Source organism: Syzygium oleosum, unplaced genomic scaffold (assembly GCF_021117445.2).
Source record: "Syzygium oleosum isolate NSW1041296 unplaced genomic scaffold, Sole_v2.1 Sole_v2.03, whole genome shotgun sequence".
Lineage (NCBI taxonomy): Eukaryota > Viridiplantae > Streptophyta > Magnoliopsida > Myrtales > Myrtaceae > Syzygium > Syzygium oleosum.
This window is the reverse complement of record NW_026607487.1, coordinates 2,670,639-2,698,438: the sequence shown is the minus strand read 5'-3', so window position 1 is coordinate 2,698,438 and position 27,800 is coordinate 2,670,639. Positions and strand designations below refer to the sequence as shown.

Here is a 27,800-nt window from a genome sequence, read left to right as displayed (position 1 = left end):
ATAAACAAAAGAGTTTTACATATTATACAAGATATGCCGCAATTGAATAACGCGCTGATAAAAAGTTCGTTCAAACTGCGAATCAAACTCGTATTCTCGTGAAAAACAAGTTATCCCTCAGCCACTACACCAATTACCCTGATGACCGATTCGTATTTTATTTTTTATTTTTTTTGGTCGAATTTTTCATATTTTAGTTAACCCACCTCTAAAAATTGAATTTGGAAGCGGATAAGGTCGCCACGCGTGCGCTTAGGCTTCATTATTGCATTAGAGATATGCAAAGGGGACCAGAAAAGGGGGGGATTAAAGAGCAAATATGCCGTTTTGGGAAAGATCCGGTGGGGCCCGCCCCCGAGTTCTTCCCCTCATCATCATCAAATTGCCCCGCCATTTGTTGATTAGGGTTTTCTTCCTCCCCCCACCGTCTCCGCTTCCGCCCAAGCCCAAAGGCGACTCGGAGTTCGCCGATCACCACCCTCGCTCTCCATTTTCCGGCTCCGGCGATCCGCATTCCCTCCGGTAACGGCTCGCCTGCTGTTCTTCCGCTTCCGTTTCATCCTCTTTGGTTGCTGCATCATGTGCTCGTTTGTTCCTCTTGCTGCTACACTGGTCGAACGAGCAATTTGTTGGTCGGTTGCATTTTTAGGCTGCGGAGTTGAGTTCGCCTGGATTGTACTCGGTCGTCGCAGTTTTTCAGGTTTATTTTCCGTCGATGATCGAAAGGTTTCGTTGGGTAGATAGGGGAGGAAAGTGGGTATGATCTGATTTGCCCGAATTGGAGTTACGGGGAATGTTGAGGTGGTGGGATGAGATTGGAGTGTTTTCTGCTCTCGTGGGGTGTGGCTTTTTAAAGTGGGTGGCGCGAGAATGGTGGCGGCTGTTTGGTTTGGGTTTGTTGATTTTGCTGTACTTCCCAGTTCAATTAACTTACTGTTACTGAGCACTTTAGGATGACTTGAGTTCAGCTTGCGTATTGGGTTCCTCTTTAGCTGGCAGCCGGGAACTTTTAAAGGGGCATTTTGCATACTATGTATAGGAGAACTGTGAAGCGTCACGGTTTTAAGGTATTGGGTTACATTTGTTGTGCTCGTGTACTCCCGTCGATTATTCTTCGTGTCGTCTGGTGCAGTGATCCCGAGCGCGTGAGGTAATCTGATTTTTTTTTTCCCACGGTTCTCGCTATAGGTTGGCTAGTTTCAACCAAATAATGGCATGAGTATGATAACTTCAATCGGGCTTCTTAAGGGCATGTTTGTTTTTTTTTTTTTTTGGTAAGGTAAGCAGTATATTAACTTTTCAACACACAATTTACAAGAGGAGTTGCCGAACACTAAAACCGCGTACCTGAGGCAACACAAAAGTGTCACGACGGGTGTAAGGGCATGTTTGTTTTTTTTTTGGGTAAAGAATGTAAGGGCATGTTTGTTTGTACCTAATTAAAAGAAAAAAAAAAGTACTTTTTTGGTTTCCGCCAAAATGCGAAATACTATTAAAATTTCATAAAATTATGAAAAAGTTGTATGTGAATCTACGTGTCAACATTTGAGTTCTGTGAAAGTTTCATGAGTTTCGAATTTATAAAAAGTCAAAATGGGCGAGCTGCAAGATTTATATCTAGCAAAAATAAAAATGTAGAAGTAATTTCTGACATGCCCTAAGCTTGGACATGTTTTACGGCTTTTTCTCCCAGTTCTGCCTAAGTTCCTCAAAGCCTGCTTGCACTTCCCACCTTGGTTCAATCGCAGAGAACATCCAATCCAATTGCTAAACTGGGTTCTTCGCCTTTCTCTCTCTTTAACTTGGTTGAATTCTGGCTCTTTGGTCTTGGTGCTTAGAAATGAGCCTTTAGATGAAGTTTCTTTTTTTGAAGAATTGAGAGCAACTTTTTTTGTTGAATGTTTCTGAGAGTACTTGGAGAGTGTCATTTTTGGTTCTGGCTGCTTTGTCATTCTGTATGGATGATAAACAGGATTCTTTATGATGCTTGTCATCTCTAAACTCATGTTTTTATCCTTTGTGGGACAGTTCTACTTCCTTGGGATGGGACGATAAAATTGTCAAATAGCCGGAAGAGGAAATTCGTGAATTGTGGACCCTATTGTCTTCACTCTCTGTCTGATTTATCCCGCATTTCGCCAATTGTATTCTTGTACCTCATCAAAGAATGTTATGCCTCTGGTGTAGCAATGCTTTCCCCTTCAAAAGTCTCTTGCCACGTTTACTTTCCAGTTTCCCTTAATGGTTCACATCATATGAGTATATGTGAGGAAATGACTGCTACATGCATTGGATGATTGACTTGCCTGCATCTTCTGGTTATACGTCAACTTTTTCTTTAACTTCTCTTCCAAAGATGAGGCTCTTCTTTAGATGCTACTTTTGTTTTAAGAACAAACTGAAGCTTTGAGCCATGTAAGACATTAGTCCTCAGATCTCAACAATTAGAGGACACACATGCAGTACATAGTGCGTCTCAGTATTTACGACTGCTGTCACGCTGCACAGAACATTACACTTTTTGATGCGGAATAATTGGTCATTTACTGGATGTTGCTATCCTTCAAGTCTTTTCATAGATTCTTGGAATCCACTTGGTTTATGGCTATCTGGACTTCCTTTCTTAGGCATATTACCTTTTGTTTCAATGTTTAGGTACCTTGCAGGCAACTAGAAAGTTCGGGGTACTTCAACATCAAGTTCATCAAGTATTAAATAATGGGCCCCGACCTGGACCAGCTACTTTTGTCATACACTGTCTCTATGCACTACCCATATTTGACATTCACTGTGAGGGATTCAGTCACTTGATATTATCTTCTCTCCGTCGTTTTCTGAAAGCTAACCTTGCGGACTCCTTGCAAGCTAAGGATTTAGCTGCGCATTTATTTGTTGATATGGTTCAGGGATATGTAAATCATGATGAGAGGATACTTGTGAAGGTAGTAGAAGTGTTTGACGTGCGACTGACAAACCTCGAGAATGTTATATGCCAACTTAAAGCTACAAACCTTAACTTTAGACCAGTGACTGCACTAACATTTCTTGAGCAATATATTTTCAAGTTGATAGAGTCCCAGTCCTATATGACAGCAGTCACGCTGTTGGAGCACTTTTCTATTCGCCACTCTGGGAAATCCTTCCTTCTTGCTATGATGGAAAAGAAGGAATTCAGGGCTGCAGAGAAGTGGGCCACATTTATGGGCAAGCCAATGTTATGTGTACTTGTCCAGGAATATGTTGACAGAAAAATGCTGAAGTATGCTTATGTGACAATAAAGAAAAACAATCTGCGGCAAGAATTTGCTGATGTATATCATCAATGTAAAGAAAGGTACTTCTTCGCTGTTAAAATTGTTTGGAAGTAACTTTTGCTAAAGATTTATTTATTATGTTGCTGATAGTGCACGGAAGTCCAAATTTCTTAATGCACCATTGTGTCGAGAACAGCGAGACTAATTTATTCTTTTGTAGTTCAATGAAGCAGCTAGCAGAAAAAGGATGCTGGGATTTTGCCGAGTCAAAGGCAAAGGGCGACAAACAGCTCATCGAATACCTGGTATTAGTCTAAAATGCTTTGTTCCAACCGTGGCATCTTTCTTTAGGTGAACTTGAATTTGCATGCTTTTAAGTTGCAACCTTAGTAGATTTGTATCAATCTTTTGAGGTTGACCGTTTGGCCTTCTACAGGGGTTCCTCAAATAGTTTTATCAGTCCTGTTATTCTCAGGAAGGGGTTTTGGCAGAACCTTTTCAGTAATCACACGTTTTATCTCCTGCTATTGGACTTCGGTGCAATGTTTAATGGTTCTTGGTTCTTTTATAGAGAAATGTGATTAAGTTTATAGTCATAAGTATGTCTTCTGATGTAACTAGAGCATTTGAGCTGCGTACATAAATGACACCTTGTGGCTTGAGCAAGAAATTCCTGTGGTGCCACCTCCTCCTTTGTGATGAACATTTGTCCATTTACTGTTGTTATTTTCCTCCTTTCCTTTGCTTTTTCCTCAAAGGTGGTGTTTAAGTTCGGAATAACAAATTACCAGCTTGTAGTTGTCGTTCTTCTAGACATATAAAGAAGGGAGACTTTGTGTGCTTTTGTTCGTTCTATTAAGATTTTAATCTTCCACTTTAAAGGTCTATTTGGCAATGGAAGCTGGTTACTCGGAAAAAGTTGATGAATTGTGTGATCAATACTCTCTTCAAGGTTTTCCAAAACCCAAAGGTGTGCCAACTTCTATTTTGTTCGCCAATATATTAGGATAACATATTGCTGTAACTTATCTTCTCTATAAGTTTAGAAAATTATGTTGTTGCACTAGTTTTGTTGAAACAGTTAAATTTTTGTCAGTCGCTGCTGTGATTGGAACCTCTATTGTGCTACTAGAATCCAACTAGACGCCTCAAGTAGGTTACTGGGAACCTTAGACCAGGATTCTTCCTGCTTTGTTTGCATAAGGTACTTGGACTATGCATAAGATTCTATTGGCACAGTTGACGAGGTGTTGGCATGCTTGTCTAGTGAGTTAAGTATAGGGCAATTGCATTGGTCAGCATAGATGGCTATCTTTGTTTGAATATGCCTTCTCATGTGCATATCTTTATCAGTATATTGCTTAGATTTTGTCAGAGAATGTGGCAAACTGATTGGGATTCTTATGGCCAGTATATTGTTATTCGGTTTACCGAATGGATGTTCTACTGACGTTCTCTAATTACTATAACTTGTAAATCTTGGTTTGAGTTGTATTTGGGGAAGTGCTGAAGTCATTATGTATCGAAAATATGCTTAATTATTTGATATCTTGAAACTGACAGTTGCATCTGCAATTAGGTCTCTAGTTCTCCATGATTGAGGAAAAGAATAGTTCTGCTTGTGCCTGATGATCTAGAATCAATTGCTTGCCATATTATTTTGACCTTGAAAAGTTTTTAGTGGACCTTCATATGTGTTGGGTATTGAACTTCTCCGGTAAACTTGTATTCCGTTGCACTATCATCAGTATGGTGTAAGTACGCTATGCCTAGATATTCAGTCCTTGGTGATCTCATGTTATGGAGTATCATAGTAGGGTTTTCGTAGTAATGTTGCATTCTTTTTTTCTAAAATTCTAATTTATAACTGTTGGCTTGTTTAGAATTTGATGCAACTCTTCTGCATCGTAAGCACTATTTGTGCCTCAAAGAACTGGGTGTTGAAGATGTTTTTTGGGTTGATCGAGTGGATAGTTTGCAGACAGCAACATGCTATATTAAAGAATCTAAAGTTGTTGGTGTGGACTGTGAATGGAAACCCAATTATGTAAACTGCAGCAAGCCTAACAAGGTAATTGCTAGGTCCTGTTTGACCTTATCTTTTTATGCATAATCTCTTGGAGGTTTTATATACTCGCTGAAAATTGTCTTTGTGCCTTCTTGTTCCAAACAAATTCATTGTTGCCATAAAAGAAATTAAATGGTTTAACGATCAAGAGTTATCATCAAGCTTTTGGTGATCGCCACTATCTTTTGTATATTTCAATGGCCATGAAAACAATTATGAAGCATGATATTTAACAATGGCATGCTGAGAACAAAAGTTTTAAGATGATTTCAGATGTGCTTTACTTGTTATATAGTGCACATCCTTTTGGGAAATTTGATGAGGGATATGCTTGACCAGAAGTAGGACCTTTTTGAAGGTTGCATGTGGAAGATCAATGTGAAATGGTAGACAGTATCTATATTTGATTTGACATTTGGTGACCACTATCGGATTAGATCAAATCAGATAAAGGCAGATGTAGATCGTATAGGACTACAGAGAGGAGGTGGCAATACAAGAAGAAGTTGGTTTTGTCACCTCTTCTCACCATCTTATATGTGGTTGCTATTGACTTGGCTAGTCTCACCAATCAATGTCCCTACTGCTGTTGACTTAGCTCTGTCTCTCTGTCTCCCTGTCCCTGTCCCTGTCTCTCTGTCTCTCTCTTTCTATGATTGGACCACGTCGTGTGTAATTTGGCTCTAAGCAGTGACTTGTGGTCTTTTATGTCCTCTATGTTTTTACACTACATAAATGTCCAAGAATGGACTGAAGCAAAGGGGCAAAATGACCCGAGTGAAAGGAGAGGGAAGGCGCAGCCCAAATAACGCTATCATTAACAATACGAAAGGTTCTTCCCTGAATTTGCTGTGGTTTCCACATTATGAGTTTTTCGTCTTTCCGTGACATGAGTAGGACGTTAGTATTGCGAAATTGCAAAATATCATAGTCTATGCAGTAAATTACGCTGAAAAGTCTCATTTCAAATTCAAAGTCTTGTTTCTTTGGTACCGCAAGAGACATTTCATTTGACCAGATATAACCTAATACTAACATCCTACCCATGTCACAGAAAGGCGAAAAGCTCATCATGTGGAAACAACAACAAAATATCATAGTCTATGCAGTAAGTTACGTTGAAAAGTCTCATTTCAAATTCTAAGTTTTGTTTCTTTAGTACTGTAAGAGACCTTTCGTTTGACCAGATAAAATTTGCACCAAATAGTAGAGTTCACATGATAGTAAAGTAAGTGCGTATGTTCACAAATCTTGATTGATTTTCCTTCTTGAAGATTGGAAGTGAATCCACCGCAAAAATGGAGTAGGACCTCTTACCTTTTAGGGATTTCAAATCCTTTGTCCTTCATGCTCAAAGTTCCTCAATATACTTGCGTGATAAATATTGCACTCATGGGCAAATGGGCATATTAATAATCCTTTTACGTGTTTCAATATTAAAATTTAATTTTTTATCCTATACAAACCTTCCTAAAGAAAATTCAAATCTTGAGATATTTATACACATCCACATACACAATTTCTTTAAAATAGTTTAACCCATAATTTCTGTCCCCATTAATTAGTTATATAAGTATTTCACTATAAAATAACTTGCAAATCTCGCCAATATCAATTTTTTCACATGCATGCGACGCACATGCACATATGCAGTACTTACGTATCGTAACCTATAAAATTGCATGGCATTCATACGTTATTTTAGACTACATCGAGGTGTAATTCATCACGTCTAGCTAGTGTAATCTATTAAGTATAATGAGTTACTAAAACAAGCCTCATCACAACGTTGCAACAGCCAACAAGCATGCGAGAAGGAGATAAGTCATGACAATGGTCTCATAGAAAGAAAGAGATGCTCATTTAGGCACATAAAAGAGTTGTGGGCAATCATATGTAAACGATAAAATACATATGCGAGCCTTATTTATAGTAATATAAGCATGATCCGATGTGTTTTTGAGTACCATGTGTCATGCCCCGAAACCCAACGGCTCGCGACACCCCTTCGGCGGTCGTATTGAACGCGACGTCCCAGGACACGTCGCCGACCCAAACGAAACACCCAACGATAAAGGCAAGCGGAAGCGAATTTAAAACAACCCAGACAATAAAATATGACAAAGGGATAGCACAAAATAATAATTCCAAATACACAACATCAAAAGGGAATAGTGGTGGGGTATCCTACTTCGCTATACAAAAGAGGGGCACACAAAATATGGGGTAACTTGACCCGTCCTCCATCCCCGAGATACCATGGTGGCGTCTCCAATCAATTACGGTCGCAAATCTGAAAATGGTTATATAATAACCGTGAGAACGAGTCTCAATAAGCAACCCCCTATACCCCCACATAGGCCAATGCGTACCCAGACAAGTTGTAACGTGCAATCTAACCAATAACTTATATATAATTCACATCAATGGACTTACCTCGCCATCCAATCACATGCCCACACTGTACATTAGTCAAATCACATTAGTGCATCCAAGAGCTCATATTCGAGATCACACAAGGAAATTTCCCATGCATCATACAATAACACTCGCGCGTGTCTCGATTATAAGGTAAAACTACTTGGGCACGTCCCATACCATGCCTAGCAGTATTCACCTCATAATCAAACACTATGTAACATGCGTGGTCCAGCCAACTTTCTCACGACCTCCCTGTGTCCTTTCACATTGCTCGCGCGCCATCAAGCGCCTCAGGCCCATTCTCACGACCCGCGCTCTTCGCGCCTCGAGTCGCCCCCTTAGATCAAGCCGGGCTCCGTCCTCACTTGGACATTTCACACTTTCCCACGACCCGCTCTCTGCGCCTCCCGTCGACCTCCGAGATCAAGCCGGACTCCGTCCCTCACTGGACATTTCACACTTTCCCACGACCCGCGCTATCGCCTTTCAGGTCGCCCCTCCGGATCAAGCCGGGCTCCGTCCCTCACTGGACATTTCACACTTTCCCACGACCCGCGCTACTGCGCCTCAGGTCAGCCCTCAGATCAAGCCGGGCTTCGTCCCGCGTAACCACGCCTCAGGACATTTTTCCCTTTCCAATGACCCGCGTAACCTACGCCTCAGGTCTAGCTCACCTTACACAGCCCGCGTAAACACGCCTCAGGCTCAACCCTCCGATCGATCCGGGCTTTTCTCATGCACATGCACCGCAATACAAAATTCACCATGCTCTTAGTCATATAAATCAATTTCAATCACCACCCTTTCACCAATGTCAATCTAGCACGCCACATCAGTCAACTCAATTCATGCTCCCCACATCGGCCCACCGACCCGACATTCAAGTCAACACATTCAATTGATTCCAATTCACCCACAAGCGCCACGACAATGCAGTCATGCTATTTACCTCAGTCAATCACTAAATCAGCCGCACAATTATCGCCACAATAATTCACCAATTAAGCACAATCAGTCTAATTAGCCCACTCCTAATTAAAGTCCTAAGCCGGTACTAAATTTCACCCTAAACAAGTCTAAAAATACCCAAAGTACTAGGTAGGGTTTAGGAAGTCACTTACTAGGTTTTGGCCCGGGAAAAGTCGGCTCTGGCCCAAAATGGCCCGGGTGAACAGTGCCGAACTAGGCGCGGGCGCATGAGCGAATGGCGACTTATTGGCCAGAGCGCAAAGTGGGCACAATGGCCGATCGGCGTGCACAGCGCGCGGGCGCAGCGAACGTGCGAGCGTGCCGGGCGCACGAGCGAGCGGATGGGCGACAGCGCCGGGCGACGGGCCGGCCGAATGGGCAACGCGCTGGGCGACGGACACGGGCACGGGCACGGCGGCGGCGCGCGGCTTGTCGCGTGGGCGACGAGCCGGCCCACTTGCACAGGGCATGGCTAGCGGCGACGAGCGGTGGCGGCGACGGCGACAGGCGGCAATGGCGTGGCGGCAAGCGAAGTGAAGACGGAGAGGTCAAGGATGAGGGTGAGAGAGAGAGAGAGAGAGAGAGAGAGAGAGAGAGAGAGAGAGAGAGAGAGAGAGAGAGAGAGAGAGATCGGGCGAGGCGGAGGCGAACCGGCGACGGAGCGGCACGCGCGCGCCATGGCGGGGCCGGGTGGCGTCGAGCTGGAGCGACGGCGGGCGGCGACGAACGTCGGAAGCCAACGGGGAGAAGAAGAGGGATGGGCGAGGCGTTTGGTGCTGTGGGGAGGCGCTCAGCGGTGGCAGACAGCGACACTCCCGGGCGTCGGGGGCGGCCCAGGAAGGCTAGCCGGGCGACCGGACGGGCCGGCCAGGACTCGCCGTGCGCGGCGGCGAGCCCGAGCTTGCGCGCTCGGGAGGGAAAAGGGCGCCGGCGGAGTGCCGGCGAGCTGGCGGCAAACGCGGCGACGGGAGAGCTGCGGTGGGCCGGGGAGTCGGGGGAGGAGAGTGACCGGTGTGACGGCGACCGGCGGTGGTTGCGATCGGCGAGCGAAGCGGGAATGGAACCCGGTCGGGCGAAGACGAAGAAGGAAGAAGGAGAAAAACGGAAGAAGAAAGAAGGAAAAGAAAAGAGAAAGAATGAGAGAGGAGAGAGAGAGCGTCGGGGGGTTGGTGCTCGCATGGGCATGGGCGGATGGGGCGCAAGCGGGGGAAACGTGCGCGGTAAGTGGGGCGCGCAGAGGAGAGAGAGAGAGAGAGAGAGAGAGAGAGAGAGAGAGAGAGAGAGAGAGAGAGAGAGGGGGAGAGGGCAGGCGCACGAGGGGAGAGGGAAACGTGCGGGCAGGGGTGTTCGGCGCGGCAGATAGGGAGAGAGAGAGGGGGGATAAATTTAATTGTGTTCAATCAAATAAATAATGCAATTCAACGGCCCATAATTAAAACCGACAACGTTCCGACAGTCCAAAATAAACCTCGAATATAATAAGGGACAAAGGTCAAATTAATTAAATCAAACTATAGCGAGGGAGGTCTACTAGTCCAAATTCGCACCCGGTCAAAAACTCCCCTTTTTCCATTATTCCTGACAATCTCAACGCTGGTTACGGTAATATTGACACCGTCCAATTTATTTCGTCCTGAAACTCCCGAAAATCGACTGCCAAGTTCGGGGTCTAAATAACGGCCAGATTTGATCGAGTGCAATTCTAGCGAAATCTCTAATTTAAAATGATAACCGGGAGTGATCAGTTCCCGGGCGAGATTTTACTATAAGCACACCGACAAATTACGCGTTTTATAAATCCCAAAAATGGGCCGAAATTCGGGATGCCACAACTCTTCCCCCCTTACAAAAATTTCGTCCTCGAAATTTACAATCCAAACCCGACTACTCAAACAATTGGGGATACCGTTGTCGCATCGCCTCCTCGCTTTCCCATGTGGCACCTTCCGTCCCGTGATGTTCCCAGATAACTTTAACCAACGGAATCGTCTTGCTCCTCAAAACCTGTTCCTTCCTGTCTTCGATCCGAACTGGCTTCTCCACGTACGACACCATGTCGTCCACGTCTATTACCACATGTTTCAGCACGTGGGTCGGATCCGGTTCGTACTTCCTCAACATCGACACGTGGGAGACGTTATGAACTTGCGACAAATTCGGCGGCAAGGCGAGACGGTAGGCCAACGTCCCAATCCTTTCCAAAATCTCGAACAGGCCTATATACCTTGGACTTAGTTTCCCTTTCTTGCCAAACCGAGATAGTCCCCTCATTAGCGAGATCTTAAGAAATACATGGTCGCCAATCTGAAACTCTAACGACCTACGCCTTCGGTCTGCTTAACTTTTCTGACGACTCTGGGCTGTTCTCAACCTTTCCCGGATAGCCTTTACTGTTTTCACCGATTGCTGAACTAACTCTGGACCCGTTATACTTCTTTCCCCCACTTCAACCCAACACAATGGTGTTCTGTACGCCCTGCCATATAGTGCCTCAAACGGTGCCATCCCGATACTCTGCTGAAAACTGTTGTTGTAGATAAATTCCACCAAATGTAACTATTCTTCCCACTTGCCCTGAAAATCTAACTCACACTCTTTCAGCATGTCCTCCAAAGTTTGAATAGTCCTCTCAGACTGGCCATCCGTCTGCGGATGATGGGCCGTGCTGAATTGTAACTTAGTCCCCATGGCCAATTGCAGACTTTTCCAAAGATTCACAGTAAACCGGGGATCACGGCCCAAAGTGATTGATACCGGTACTCCATGAAGATGAACAACCTGTCGCACATATAACTCTGCCAGCCTTTCTAGCTCGAAGTCCTTTCGCACCGCCAGGAAGTGCGCTGACTTAGTCAATCTATCTACTATCACCCAAATAGAATCATGTCCCCTCTGGCTTCTTGGCAGTCCCGTTACAAAATCCATTGTGATAGGTTCCCATTTCCATTCTGGGATTTCCAACGGTTGCAACATTCCACCAGGCTTACAATGTTGTGCCTTCACTTGTTGGCACGTCAAACACTTGGCCACATACTTGGCTACGTCTACTTTCATTCCATTCCACCAATAGTGTTGACGAAGGTTCTGGTACATCTTAGTGCTGCCCGGGTGGATACTGTAATTGCTCCTATGAGCCTCCGACAAAATCTCTTCCTTAAGCTCCAAATCATCGGGCACACACAAACGTCCTCGAAATTTGAGAATTCCATCTTCAGACACTCGGAAGTCCGGTTTCCTCTTAGTGTTATCCATACTCACGATTTTTTGAATTTCAAGGTCCGTAGACTGCAACGTCTTGATCTTGGCTTGCACTTCCGGCTCAATCCTTAATGTCGCCATCAGACTAGAGAGGTGTCTTACCTCGAACTTGAATTCTGAGTCCCGCGCTCCTTTCAATAAAATCCACTCTTTAACCAACAAATGCGCGATGCTCGATTTCCAACTTAAGGCATCCGCTACCCGGTTGGTTTTACCGGGATGATACAATATGTCACAATCATAGTTCTTCAACAGCTCCATCCAACGCCTCTGCCTCATATTCAATTCTTTCTGCGAAAACAAATACTTGAGGCCCTGATGGTCCGTGTAGATCTAGAACCTTTCTCCACATAAGTAGTGCCTCCAAATCTTAAGCGCGAAAATAATTGCTGCTAGTTCCAAGTCGTGGGTCGGGTAGTTCATCTCATGAGGTCTTAACTGTCTCGATGCATAAGCAACCACCATTCCATGTTGCATTAGCACACATCCCAATCCTTTGAGCGAAGCATCGCTATAGATCTCATACCCGCCCGGTCCTGAAGGAATCGTCAACACTGGCGCCGTCGTCAATCTCTGCTTCAATTCTCGAAAACTCTCTTCGCACTTTTCCATCCATTCAAACTTCGTTTCCTTCTTAAGCAACTTCGTCAGTAGAGTGGCTATCGCTGAGAATCTTTACAAATCGCCGATAATACCCTGCCAGTCCTAAGAAACTCCGAACCTCAGTAACTGTCGTCGGTCTCGGCCAATCCATTACTGCCTCAATCTTTGCCGGATCCACGGAGATTCCTTCTCCGGAAATTATATTTCCAAGAAATGCAACTCGACTTAGCCAAAATTCGCACTTGCTAAACTTAGCATACAGTGCATGCTCTCTTAACGTCCTTAGAACCTTTTCCAAGTGTGCCTCATGTTCCTCGGGACTCTTTGAATACACCAAGATGTCGTCTATGAAGACAATGACGAACTGATCTAAGAATTCTTTGAACACCCGATTCATTAAATCCACAAAGGCTGCAGGGGCGTTCGTCAGTCCAAACGGCATCACCGTAAACTCATAGTGTCCATACCTCATCCTAAATGCCGACTTTGGCACGTCCTCCTTCTTAATCCTTAATTGGTGATAGCCAGTCCTCAGATCGATCTTAGAAAACACTAACGTCCCTTGTAACTGATCAAATAAGTCATCTATCCTTGGCAATGGGTACTTATTCTTAATGGTCACCTGGTTCAGTTGTATGTAGTCAATGCACAACCTCAATAATCCATCCTATTTCCTTATGAATAACACTGGCGCTCCCTATGGAGACGCACTGGGGCGAATGAAGCCTTTATCCAATAACTCTTGCATTTGAACTTTTAATTCTTTCAATTTCGATAGCGACATCCTATAAGGTGCCTTCGAGATTAGTTCTGTCCCTGGGGCTAACTCAATCACGAACTCCACTTCTCTATCAGGGGGCAGTCCCGACAATTCCTGAGGAAAGACATCGGGAAAGTTGCACACGACGGCTATGTCTTCTAGCCTCGGCTTTTTAACCAACGAGTTAACCACAAGATAGTTATCTTTCTACAGCTCATGACAAAGCTCAATCCATCCAATTTCAATCCAGCGATCTCCCAAGGCAAATCACTCACATTCTTTACAAAATCCGAAATTTCCAAGCAATAACTCATCCTTCCAAACCCGTCCAAAATGTCATCAGTAATCCATAAATCATTAAACCGATTGCGCCTATTTACCATAAAATTGAATATAAGTCTTACATGACCACTCAAGCGATAATTTCAAAACCATCTCCTATTGCACCCAATATCATCTCATAATGCATCTAGACTTTCAAGGTGCATCCTTCGTTTCCTTCTCAGTCATAACATATACTTTTCCTTACGTTCTTAGCCGATTCTGATTAATCTGCGGGGCAGCTCTCGCCTAATATCCTACCTGCGGTCGCTGCGATTGCATTAGTGACCTAACCTGTCGGTTCAACAACTTCTCACTTGGTGACCTTACTGTCCACATCCACAACATGCTCCACTTCTACCTTGGCAATGGCCATTCCTATGCCTCTTTCCATAAGACCGACATGCGGCATTGGAGTAGTAGTTCGGCTTTCCAAAGTTCTTCCTTACCGGAGGGACAAGTCTCATATTCTCTGTCATAGACTTCCTCCCAAGTTCCTATTGTCCCTAACTAGTCAAGCATCGCGATCCGTGCGGCAGCACTCTTTCACTCATATCCATTTCAACCATCGAGCCCTCTCATACAACTTATTGTAATCCCTTGAGACTCAAGAGTACTGACTGACTGCGGAGTTCCGATTTCAATCCATCCCGGAACCTCCTTGTCGTATCCACATGGTCATTGACCATCCTTGGTGCGTACTTAGACAACCTTACAAACTCGACCTGATCGACTGACATCCGATTTTAGCGAAGCCGAGGAAACTCTGTCTTTTTCTGTTCTCGCGCATTCTCCGAAAAGTACTTTCCATTGAAAGCCTCGACCAAAGCATCCCAATACTTCAAAGCCTTTTTCCAACTCTTATATCCAAAGTGATGTAGCCTCGAGGTCACTTTTCCCATCAAACATCGGAGGTTTCAATTTCAAAAATTGCTCAACCAGTTATTGCATCTGTCTGACTGCATTAACTTGCCCTTGACCTTGATTCCCATCATTCCCATTAAAATTCCAACTTCTTCGAGTACCCTCAGAATTCCATCCACTCTGGGATCCTCTGCAACTCCAGCTTGCGGACCTACATGACCTTGACCTTGACCTCAACCTCGACCTCGACCTCGACCTCGACTCTCAAACTCACAGGGTCACACCACTCACTTACCTGCTATAATTCCCCTCGGGAATTAAAGACCTAGGCCAACTATACCAGTCTAAAGCCCTAGGCAGTGAATCACAACAATAATTCACTAAGCAGGCAGCCAATCACCAACAACACCCAATCACAACAAACAAAGTTCGTGCACTTACCTCAAGTCCCGACGCACCTGCATTTCACATGTCATTGCATATAATCACTCAGCAATCACAATCACACGGTCTGGGGTACGCATGGCACACAAGACTCCTTAACTGACTACCCCAAAGTCATCGCTCCTTATCACTCCAGTTTCGACCATCTTGGTTCGAGCTAACCTTGCTCTGATACCAAATCAACAGGGATGTCACGCCCCGAACCCCAACGGCTCGCGACACCCCTTCAGCGGTCGTATTGAACGCGACGTCCCAGGACGCGTCGCCGACCCAAACGAAACACCCAACGATAAAGGCAAGCGGAAGCGAATTTAAAACAACCCAGACAATAAAATATGACAAAGGGATAGCACAAAATAATAATTCCAAATACACAACATCAAAAGGGAATAGTGGTGGGGTATCCTACTTCGCTATACAAAAGAGGGGCACACAAAATATGGGGTAACTTGACCCGTCCTCCATCCCCGAGATACCATGGTGGCGTCTCCAATCAATCACGGTCGCAGATCTGAAAATGGTTATATAATAACCGTGAGAACGAGTCTCAATAAGCAACCCCCTATACCCCACATAGGCCAATGCGTACCCAGACAAGTTGTAGCGTGCAATCTAACCAATAACTTATATATAATTCACATCAATGGACTTACCTCGCCATCCAATCACATGCCCACACTGTACATTAGTCAAATCACATTAGTGCATCCAGCAGAGCTCATATTCAGATCACACAAGGAAATTTCCCATGCATCATACAATAACACTCGCGCGTGTCTCGATTATAAGGTAAAACTACTTGGGCACGTCCCATACCATGCCTAGCAGTATTCACCTCATAATCAAATACTATGCAACATGCGTGGTCCAGCCAACTTTCTCACGACCTCCCAGGTCCTTTCACACTGCCCGCGCCACTGCGCCTCAGGCCCATTCTCACGACCCGCGCTACTGCGCCTCAGGTCAGCCCTCAGATCAAGCCGGGCTCCGTCCCTCACTGGACATTTCACACTTTCCCACGACCCGCGCTATCTGCGCCTCGGGTCGACCACCGAGATCAAGCCGGGCTCCGTCCCCTCACTTTGGACATTTCACACTTTCCACGATCCATGCGCCTACTGCCTCGGGTCGGCCACCGGATCAAGGCGGGCTTCGTCCCCGTAACCACGCCTCGGGACATTTTCCCTTTCCAATGACCCGCGTAACCTACGCCTCGAGTCTAGCTCACCTTACACAGCCTGCGTAAACACGCCTCAGGCTCAGCCCTCCGATCGATCCGGGCTTTTCTCATGCACAGGCACCGCAATACAAAATTCACCATGCTCTTAGTCATATAAATCAATTTCAATCACCACCCTTTCACCAATGTCAATCTAGCACGCCACATCAGTCAACTCAATTCATGCTCCCCACATCGGCCCACCGACCCGACATTCAAGTCAACACATTCAATTGATTCCAATTCACCCACAAGCGCCACGACAATTCAGTCATGCTATTTACCTCAGTCAATCACTAAATCAGCCGCACAATTATCGCCACAATAATTCACCAATTAAGCACAATCAGTCTAATTAGCCCACTCCTAATTAAAGTCCTAAGCCGGTACTAAATTTCACCCTAAACAAGTCTAAAAATACCCAAAGTACTAGGTAGGGTTTAGGAAGTCACTTACTAGGTTTTGGCCCGGGAAAAGTCGGCTGCCGCCCAAAATGGCCCGGGTGAACAAGGTTTAAACTAAAGCGCGGGCAGCAGCTAGCCAACGGGAGCACTGCCGGCCAAAGTGGGCACAATGGTTTATCGAGCGTGCCTGGGCGCTGGGCGGGCTGACGGACGTGCGGCGTGCCCGGGCGCAGCACGAGCGAGCGGATGGGCGAGCCGCCCGGGCGACTCTGCCGGCTGAATGGGCAACGCGCCTGCGACCCTGCACGGGCGCGGTGACGGCGACGGGCGCGCGGCTTGCTGCAGGCGACGAGCTTCTGCCCATCGCCACGGGCTGGCTGGGCCGGGCAAGGGCCGGAACGGTGGCGGCGGGGCGACGACGACGGCGACAAATGGGACAGCTGGCTGGCGCGACTTACGACTGCGGGCAATGACGTGGGCGGCAAAATGAAACAAGCAGGGAGAGGTCAGCCGGGATGAGAGAGAGAGAGAGAGAGAGAGAGAGAGATCGGGCTGAGGCGGAGGGGCGAACCGGCGGCGACGGAGCGGCACTGGCGCGGTCTTGGCCTGGGGTCGGGTGGCGTCAGTGGCCGGAGCTGGAGCGGCGAGCGACGGCGGCGAACGTCGGAAAGCCAACGGGAGAAGAAGAGGATGGCTGAGGCGTTTGGTGTGACTGGGGGGGGGGGCGCTCGGCGGTGACGACAGCGACACTCAGGCGTCGTGGCGGTGCTGGGAAGCTGGCCGGACGACTGGACGACGGCTGGGACTCGTCGTACGCGGCGGCGAGCCGAGCTTGCGCGCTCGGGAGGGGGAAAGGCAGCGCCGGGCGGAGCTGCCGAGTGACGCGGCAGCTGCGGCGACGGGGAGGAGCTGCGTTGGACGGGAGTTGGGGGAGGGGAGAGTGACCAGGTGACGGGGCGACCGGCGGTGGTTGCAGTCGGCGAGCAGAAGCAGGAATGGAACCAGTCGGGCCGAAGACGAAGAAGGAAGAAGGAGAAAACGGAAGAAGAAAGAAGGAAAAGAAAAGAGAAAGAATGAGAGAGGAGAGAGAGAGGGTCAGGGGGGTTGGTCTGCATGGGCATGGGCAGATGGGACGCAAGCAGGGGGGAAACGTGCGCGGTAAGTGGGGCGCGCAGAGGAGAGAGAGAGAGAGAGAGAGAGAGAGAGAGAGAGAGAGAGAGAGAGAGAGAGAGAGAGAGAGAGAGGGCAGGCGCACGCAGGGGAGAGGGAAACGTGCGGGCAGGGGTGTTCGGCGCGGCAGATAGGGAGAGAGAGAGGGGGGATAAATTTAAATGTGTTCAATCAAATAAATAATGCAATTCAACGGCCCATAATTAAAACCGACAACGTTCCGACGGTCCAAAATAAACCTCGAATATAATAAGGGATAAAGGTCAAATTAATTAAATCAAACTATAGCGAGGGAGGTCTACTAGTCCAAATTCGCACCCGGTCAAAAACTCCCCTTTTTCCATTATTCCTGACAATCTCAACGCTGGTTACGGTAATATTGACACCGTCCAATTTATTTCGTCCTGAAACTCCCGAAAATCGACTGCCAAGTTCGGGATCTAAATAATGGCCAAATTTGATCGAGTGCGATTCTAGCGAAATCTCTAATTTAAAATGATAACCGGGAGTGATCAGTTCCCGGGCGAGATTTTACTATAAGCACACCGACAAATTACGCGTTTTATAAATCCCAAAAATGGGCCGAAATTCGGGATGTCACACCATGCACTGTCACTTTGAATAAAATTCCCTATTCCAATTAGTCCAACCGAAAAACCTACTCAAAATAACCTCCTTTTTTATCAGTAAATGATCAAATAACTTTGGTCAATATAAAGGATGCAACCATAAATATTTTTGTCGAATTTCTAGATTTATATATCGCAGCCAATGTGCATAAGAGCATGCAAAACCATACACGACTTGCATATGATTTGGGTTGGTTCGTGTCGGCCATCCTCTGAACTTTCTTTACGTAGAGAAGCAAGCAAGAAAAGCTTCAGGAGACTAAGAAGACAGGAGGAAACATCTGCAGAATTTACGGATTGACTTGAATTCCTACTGCGGCGCTTGCGCCGTCCCTTCAAACATGGAAGTTTGAATCGGTAGGGCCTTTCAAACCCAAAAAGAGAAGCTATTCTGACCAAAAAACAAAGTCAAGCTAAAATAAGAAATTGTTTCGAGATCAATTGAGCCAATCCTGCCTGAACCCTTCAAGTAAAGCTTTGAATGCATCGGTTGTGCAACCATACGTGCCAAAAAGAGGAATATATAGGGAAACTCGATCGATGGAAGGTCTGGAGGAGAAGCTTTTTGCGTGGCCTACGGATAATATCATCTTGATCATTAATTAAATAGGTCCATTTTTGCGGCCCATATGATCAGCGGTTGAGATGAGTTTCCTCTATCTGGTGCACAGATCATGCGATATTTTGTTCGATTCAGGTGGAACCGCTCGGTAGACCCATCAAACAAGTGGATCAGTTCAAAAATTGTTTGACCCAAATAGATTTATTTTAATCCGTTTCCATGCAATGCAAATATAGTAATCCATACTCGACTTGGCCCATACCCGACCCATATAGGAAAACTCATATCCAAACTAAGGTGAGAGCGCGGAGTAAGCGAACGCGAGATCGAGTGAATGCAAGAGGCGAATGAGGAGAGAGCCATGGAGGTCGGTTGAATTTAAGTAAATTGTAAATCCATTTATGACTCATTTAACACGTGTATTATGTTTACATCTATTTATGACCCATTTACTGAATACGATCGATTCAAATAACAACTCGGTGTTAAGAAATGGGCTTATGACTCGTTTTGACACGTCTGGCGCTCGGGGCTTTGCGGGACTTTTCGTGGCCGATGATCAAGGTAAGGCCCAAACTCACCTACGGCTTAGGCGCTATTCAACCACTAATAGCATATGCAGATAGTCCAGTTGGGTTAGGCCCTCTACCCATGTCAATTTCAAATCCATTTGGGGCCGTTTGATGATTTTCTCATCTATGAAGTCAGTCAGATGCCACGTCATCAGCTGGCCAAACCTAGGAGATCGGACCGATCATTATTCTCCTGTAACGCGAAATTCAAGCTACATTTTTTGACCTGGAATTTTGGAACTTGATCAATTCGCACAAACTCCAGTTCCAAAAAATTTACCTCAGCCAGTTAACGTCGGCGAAGATGACAGCTCGACTTCGCAAATTAAAACATAGACCGGCTCGATTAATGCGAAAGTGTTGATTAGGGTTTCTTCTTCACCCCCCGTCTCCGCTTCCGCCCAAGCCAAAGGCGACTCGGAGTTCGCCGATCACGACCCTCACTCTCCATTTTCCGGCTCCGGCGATCCGCATTCCCTCCTGTAACGGCTCGCTTGTTCGTCCGTCGGGTCGCTGCATCGTTTGCTCGTTTGTCCCTCTTGCTGCTACACCGGTCGAACGGGCAATTCGTTGCTCGGTTGCGTTTTTAGGCTGCGGAGTTGAGTTCGCCTGGACTTGTACTCGGTCGTCGCAGTTTCTCAGGTTTATTTTCCGTCGATGATCGAAAGGGTTCGTTGGGTAGATAGTGGGGGAAAGTGGGTATGATCTGATTTGCCCGAATTGGAGTTACGGGGAATGTTGAGGCGGTGGGATGAGATTGGAGTGTTTTTTTGCTCTCGTGGGGTGTGGCTTTTTAAAGTGGGTGGCGCGCGAATGGTGGCGGCTGTTTGGTTTGAGTTTGTTGATTTTGCTGTACTTCCCAGTTCAATTAACTTACTGTTATTGAGCACTTTAGGATGACTGAGTTTAGCTTGCGTACTGGGTGCCTCTTTAGCTGGCAGCCGGGCACTTTTAGAGGGTCATTTTGCATACCATGTGTAGGAGAACTGTGAAGCATTACGGTTTTAAGGTATTGGGTTACATTTGTTGTGCTCGTGTACTCCCGTCGATTATTCTTCGTGTCATCTGGTGCAGCGATCCCGAGCACATGAGGTCATCTGATTTTTTTTTTCCACGGTTCTCGCTATAGGTTGGCTAGTTTTAACCAAATAATGGCATGAGTACGATAACTTCAATCGGGCTTCTTAAGGGCATGTTTGTTTGTACCTAATTAAAAGAAAAAAAGTACTTTTTTGGTTTCCCGCGAAAATGAGAAATACTATTCAAATTTCATAGAATTATGAAAAATTTGTATGTGAATCTACATGTCGACATTTGAGTTCTGTCAAAGTTTCATGAGTTTCGGATTTATAAAAAGTTAAAGTGGGTGAGCTGCAAGATTTAGATTAAGCAAAAATAAAAATGTAGAAGTAATTTCTGATATGCCCTAAGCTTGGACATGTTTTACAGCTTTTTCTCCTAGTTCTGCCTAAGTTCCTCAAAGCCTGCTTGCACTTCCCCACCTTGGTTCAATCGAAGAGGACATCCAATCCAATTGCTAAATTGGGTTCTTCGCTTTTCTCTCTCTTTAACTTGGTTGAATTCTGGCTCTTTGGTCTTGGTGCTTAGAAATGAGCCTTTAGACGAAGTTTCTTTTTTTGGAGAATTGGGAGCAACTTTTTTTGTTGAATCTTTCTGAGAGTACTTGGAGCATGTCATTTTTGGTTCTGGCTGCTTTGTCATTCTGTATGGATGATAAACAGGATTCTTTATGATGCTTGTCATCTCTAAACTAATGTTTTTATTCTTTGTGGGACAGTTCTACTTCCATGGGATGGGACGATAAAATTGTCCAACAGCCGGAAGAGGAAACTCGTGAATCGTGGACCCTATGTCTTCACTCTCTGTCTGATTTGTCCCACATTTCGCCAATTGTATTCTTGTACCTCATCAAAGAATGTTATGCTTCTGGTATAACAATGCTTTCCCCTTCAAAAGTTTCTTGCCACATTTACTTTCCAGCTTCCCTTAATGGTTCACATCATATGAGTATATGTGAGGAAATGACTGCTACATGCATTGGATGATCGACTTGCCTGCATCTTCTGGTTATACGTCAACTTTCTCTTTAACTTCTCTTCCAAAGATGAGGCTCTTCTTTAGATGCTACTTTTGTTTTAAGAACAAACTGAAGCTTTGAGCCATGTAAGACATTAGTCCTCAGATCTCAACAATTAGAGAACACACATGCAGTACATGGTGCGTCTCAGTATTTACAACTGCTGTCACACTGCACAGAACATTACACTTTTTGATGAGGAATAATTGGTCATTTACTGGATGTTGCTATCCTTCAAGTCTTTTCATAGATGCTTGGAATCCACTTGGTTTATGGCTATCTGGACTTCCTTTCTTAGACATATTGCCTTTTGTTTCAATGTTTAGGTACCTTGAAGGCAACTAGAAAGTTTGGGGTACTTCAACATCAAGTTCATCAAGTATTAAATAATGGGCCCCGACCTGGCCCCGCTACTTTTGTCATACACTGTCTCTATGCACTACCCGTATTTGACATTCACTGTGAGGGATTCAGTCACTTGATAATATCTTCTCTCTGTCGTTTTCTGAAAGCTAACCTTGCGGACTCCTTGCAAGGAAAGGACTTAGCTGCACATTTATTTGTTGATATGGTTCAGGGATATGTAAATCATGATGAGAGGATACTTTTGAAGGTAGTAGAAGTGTTTGACGTGAGACTGACAAACCTCGAGAATGTCATATGCCAACTTAAAGCTACAAACATTAACTTTAGACCAGTGACTGCACTAGCATTTCTTGAGCAATATATTTTCAAGTTGATAGAGTCCCAGTCCTATATGACAGCAGTCACTATGTTGGAGCACTTTTCTATTCGCCAATCTGGGAAATCCTTCCTTCTTGCTATGATGGAAAAGAAAGAATTCAGGCTGCAGAGAAGTGGGCCACATTTATGGGCAAGCCAATGTTATGTGTACTTGTCCAGGAATATTTTGACAGGAAAATGCTGAAGTATGCTTATGTGACAATAAAGAAAAACAATCTCCGGCAAGAATTTGGTGATGTATATCATCAATGTAAAGAAAGGTACTTCTTCGCTGTTAAAATTGTTTGGAAGTAACTTTTGCTACAGATTTATTTATTATGTTGCTGATAGTGCACGGAATTAATGCACCATTGTATCGAGAACAGCAAGACTAATTTATTCTTTTGTAGTTCAATGAAGCAGCTAGCAGAAAAAGGATGCTGGGATGTTGCTGAGTCAAAGGCAAAGGGCGACAAACAGCTCATCGAATACCTGGTATTAGTCTAAAATGCTTTGTTCCAACCGTGGCATCTTTCTTTAGATGAACTTGAATTTGCATGCTTTTAAGTTGCAACCTTAGTAGATTTGTATCAATCTTTTGAGGTTGACCGTTTGGCCTTCTACAGGGGTTCCTCAAATAGTTTTATCAGTCCTGTTATTCTCAGGAAGGGGTTTTGGCAGAACCTTTTCAGTAATCACACGTTTTATCTCCTGCTATTGGACTTCGGTGCAATGTTTAATGGTTCTTGGTTCTTTTATAGAGAAATGTGATTAAGTTTATAGTCATAAGTATGTCTTCTGATGTAACTAGAGCATTTGAGCTGTGTACATAAATGACACCTTGTGGCTTGAGCAAGAAATTCCTGTGGTGCCACCTCCTCCTTTGTGATGAACATTTGTCCTTTTACTGTTGTTATTTTCCTCCTTTCCTTTGCTTTTTTCTCAAAGGTGGTGTTTAAGTTCGGAATAACAAATTACCAGCTTGTAGTTGTCGTTCTTCTAGACATATAAAGAAGGGAGACTTTGTGTGCTTTTGTTCATTCTATTAAGATTTTAATCTTCCACTTTAAAGGTCTATTTGGCAATGGAAGCTGGTTACTCGGAAAAAGTTGATGAATTGTGTGATCGATACTCTCTTCAAGGTTTTCCAAAACCCAAAGGTGTGCCAACTTCCATTTTGTTCGCCAATATATTAGGATAACATATTGCTGTAACTTCTCTTCTCCAACCTATAAGTTTAGAAAACTATGTTGTTGCACTAGTTTTGTTGAAACAGTTAACTTTTTGTCGGTCACTGCTGTGATTGGAACCTCTATTGTGCTACTAGAATCCAACTAGACGCCTCAAGTAGGTTACTGGGAACCTTAGACGAGGATTCTTCCTGCTTTGTTTGCATAAGGTACACATAAGATTCTATTGGTACAGTTGACGAGGTGTTGGCATGCTTGTCTAGTGAGTTAAGTATAGGGCAATTGCGTTGGTCAGCGTAGATGGCTATCTTTGTTTGAATGTGCCTTCTCATGTGCATATATTTATCAGTATATTACTTGGATTTTGTCAGAGAATGTGGCAAACTGATTGGGATTCTTATGGCCAGTATATTGTTATTCGGTTTACCGAATGGATGTTGACGTTCTCTAATTACTATAACTTGTAAATCTTGGTTTGAGTTGTATCTGGGGAAGTGCTGAAGTCATTATGTATCGAAAATTTGCTTAATTATTTGATATCTTGAAACTGACAGTTGCATCTGCAATTAGGTCTCTAGTTCTCCATGATTGAGGAAAAGAATAGTTCTGCTTGTGCCTGATGATCTAGAATCAATTGCTTGCCATGTTATGTTGACCTTGAAAAGTTTTTGGTGGACCTTCGTATGTGTTGGGTATTGAACTTCTCCGATAAACCTGTATTCCGTTGCACTATCATCAGTATGGTGTAAGTACGCTATGCCTAGATATTTAGTCCTTGGTGATCTCATGTTATGGAGTATCGTAGTAGGATTTTCGTAGTAATGTTGCATTCTTTTTTTCTAAAATTCTAATTTATAACCGTTGGCTTGTTTAGAATTTGATGCAACTCTTGTGCATCGTAAGCACTATTTGTGCCTCAAAGAACTGGGTGTTGAAGATGTTTTTTTGGTTGATCGAGTGGATAGTTTGCATACAGCAACATGCTATATTGAAGAATCTAAAGTTGTTGGTGTGGACTGTGAATGGAAACCCAATTATGTAAAGGGCAGCAAGCCTAACAAGGTAATTGCTAGGTCCTGTTTGACCTCATCTTTCTATGCATAATCTCTTGGAGGTGTTATATACTCGCTGAAATTTTTCTTTGTGCCTTCTTGTTCCAAACAAATTCATTGTTGCCATAAAAGAAATTAAATGATTTAACGATCAAGAGTTATCATCAAGCTTTTGGTGATCGCCACTATCTTTTGTATATTTCAACGGCCATGAAAACAACTATGAAGCATGATATTTAACAATGGCATGCTGAGAACAAAAGTTTTAAGATGATTTCAGATGTGCTTTACTTGTTATATAGTGCGCATCCTTTTGGGAAATTTGATGAGGGATATGCTTGGCCAGAAGTAGGACCTTTTTGAAGGTTGCATGTGGAAGATCCATGTAAAATGGTAGACAGTATCTATATTTGATTTGACATTTGGTGACCACTATCAGATTAGATCAAATCAGATAAAGGCAGATGTAGATCGTATAGGACTACAGAGAGGAGGTGGCAATACAAGAAGAAGGTGGTTTTGTCACCACTTCTCACCATCTTATATGTGGTTGCCATTGGCATGGCTAGTCTCAGCAATCAATGTCCCTACTGCTGTTGACTTAGCTCTGTCTCTCTCTTTCTCCCTGTCCCTGTCCCTGTCCTTGTCTCTCTGTCTCTCTCTATCTATGATTGGACCACGTCGTTTGTAATTTGGCTCTAAGCAGTGACTTGGTCTTTTAAGCCAAATTACAGCAGCTGCTTGCTCTGCTGAGGTGATTCAGAGGTTTTGGTTGAGCAAGTTGTAGCTGCAATTTGGTGGAGAAGATCAAGGCACCGTCAAGTCTCAGGTTGATGACTTTGTATCAGTGGTCATGACTTGTTGTCACCTTTGCGATTGGCTGGTTCCACTCTGACCTGTCGGCACGAATATCTAAAAAGGTCATCCATTAATGTCAGAAATCAATTAAGTCTGATGTTTATTTTGATTTTCAGGTGTCCATCATGCAGATTGCTTCCAGCAGAAGGATTTTCATCTTTGATCTCATAAAATTGTCAGGGGATATGCCACATATTTTGGATAACTGCCTGAGTCGTATTTTACAGTCTCCAAGTATTCTAAAGCTTGGTATGAGAAATTATTTAGCGTAATTGTATTCTCTCCTTTGCTTCTTGGTCCAAACATCAGCCTTTATTTGGTATCACGAATTTGTGTCTACTAATCTAGGGAAAGAAAAATCATTGTACTGACATAAGAATTTGGAATTTCTGGTGCCAGACATACATCGGGGCAGCAAGAGTTTGAACAAGGAATAATTATTTGTGCATGTTTGGTACCAATATGACTAAGGGTGACTGGCATTGGTTGTTTCAGTGTGCTTGTTTTGCTGAAGTGAATAGCTTTCCACAAAATTTCCTGATGTTCCTGCTCTATGCAGGCTACAATTTTCAATGTGATATGAAGCAACTCACCAGCTCCTATGAAACACTGGGGTGTTTTAACCATTTTGAAATGCTGTTGGACATTCAGAATGTATTTAAAGAATCCAGTGGTGGTCTCTCGGGGCTTGCTGAGGTAAAATGGACTTGCGTCTCATATCTAGTATTGCTGTCTTGCTTACCGACAGCGGTGAAAAGGGAGGAACATGATTTCTTCATGCTCAGAACTCATGTTGGGATCCTGATGCATGCCTTTGAGATCACCTTTAGCTCTGAATTAATTAGCTTTACCTTTATTTCTTGGCTGTAACTAGGAAATACTTGGTGCCGGTTTGAACAAGACAAGAAGGAATAGCGACTGGGAGCAACGACCTTTGAGTCAAAATCAGGTTATTTTACATTTTCTTTTCGTTTTTTTAATATTATTGCCTCAGAATGGAAATTACAGGAAGAATCACACAATTTAATGTCAGAACTCAAATGGTTGGGATAGCATACTATTGTGCGGAATGCATCTGTAAGAATGATGTCAATCTGCGGACACTTCCGTGTAAATCTTAATGCTCTGAAATATCAAGAGTGTAGGGTCAGCAGACATTATTTTTGGCATTTGCTTAAGCGATTTCTCGAGATCTTTAGTGCAACAAATATTCTTGTGGTGTCTATTTAAAAGAACGTAACTGCTGATACATTTTAGGAAAAATTTATTTTTTCGTCTCTGTACTTTCGTGCTTTATGTAAACAAGTTCTTGTATTTTTAATTTATCTTATCGAGTCCTACTTTTAATTTTTTAATCAAGCCCCTCTGACACCAAATTTTAGCAAACGTGAGCAGCGGATACGCCAAAGTATGATGTTAATATGCTGATTCCCAATTTGACATGTGTGAAGAGAATTAGACACCGTACACAATGTCTAAGTATGATGTGGATTAAAGTTAGTCAATGTGGACACCACATCGACAGAAAAATTTTATCCCCGTTATAGCACAACGTCGTTCAACAGTCACGTCGGCTAGACTAATCGGATTTGATGTCAGAGGGCTTTGATTCCAAAATTTGTGAAAGTAGGACTTAATTCAACAAATAAAAGTACGAGGACTTGATTGGAAAAAGTGTGAAAATACATGCAAGAAAAGTAGAATATTCCTTATTTTTTTACAAACACCATCCCCACTTTCAACCCCAAGATAGGGAAAGAACCATAAACGTATATTAAGGAGCAAACACAGTGCAGAGAAAAGTAACCATTGATGTTTCCTGAAATATGATTAGGGCAGAAGTCCTTTGATTTAACCTGACCAATTGCAATGTTTGCAGCTGGAATATGCCGCTCTTGATGCTGCTGTTCTTGTGCACATATTTCATCATATACAGGACCAATCTCAGCAAGCTACTGCGGATGGTAATGACAAGATCGAATGGAAGTCTTCTATAGTAAGTGAATAGTACCCATTAGTTTCCTTAACTCTCATATAAGAAAAGCTGAAGTGAAAAGTATGATATTCTTTTTAACTTTTGTGCAATTTGTTTGACCATCAACAGTTTTTGCAGATTTTGCGCATGGATAATGCTAAGACGACCAAAAAGAATGTTCAGAATAGAACAAAATGCAGAGTGGAGATTGACTAGCTTGACAATCAATTCATGAACTCCCAGAGCTATTGCTGTCGGCGGCGGTTTTTCTTATGTAAATGGCTTTTGCATATAAAGACTAGACATCATTACTTGGTGATCCAATTAACAATTCTGATGTGCATATGGGAAAAATTCATTGCCAATGAGAGCTTAAGTTCCGTCTT

General features: G+C 44.0%; 2 protein-coding genes and 1 pseudogene across 3 annotated transcripts in view; 1 reads left to right on the top strand and 2 right to left on the bottom strand.

Annotated features, from left to right (window-relative positions):
• The window catches only part of LOC115662822 (disease resistance protein RPV1-like), a 207,020-nt gene that overhangs the window by 50,207 nt on the left and 129,013 nt on the right, over nt 1-27,800 (bottom strand). The gene's annotated exons all lie outside the window — the stretch shown is intronic.
• LOC115662566 (disease resistance protein RPV1-like) overlaps nt 1-27,800 on the bottom strand; it is a 242,019-nt gene that overhangs the window by 188,761 nt on the left and 25,458 nt on the right. The gene's annotated exons all lie outside the window — the stretch shown is intronic.
• LOC115667822 (uncharacterized) lies at nt 308-27,800 on the top strand (annotated as a pseudogene).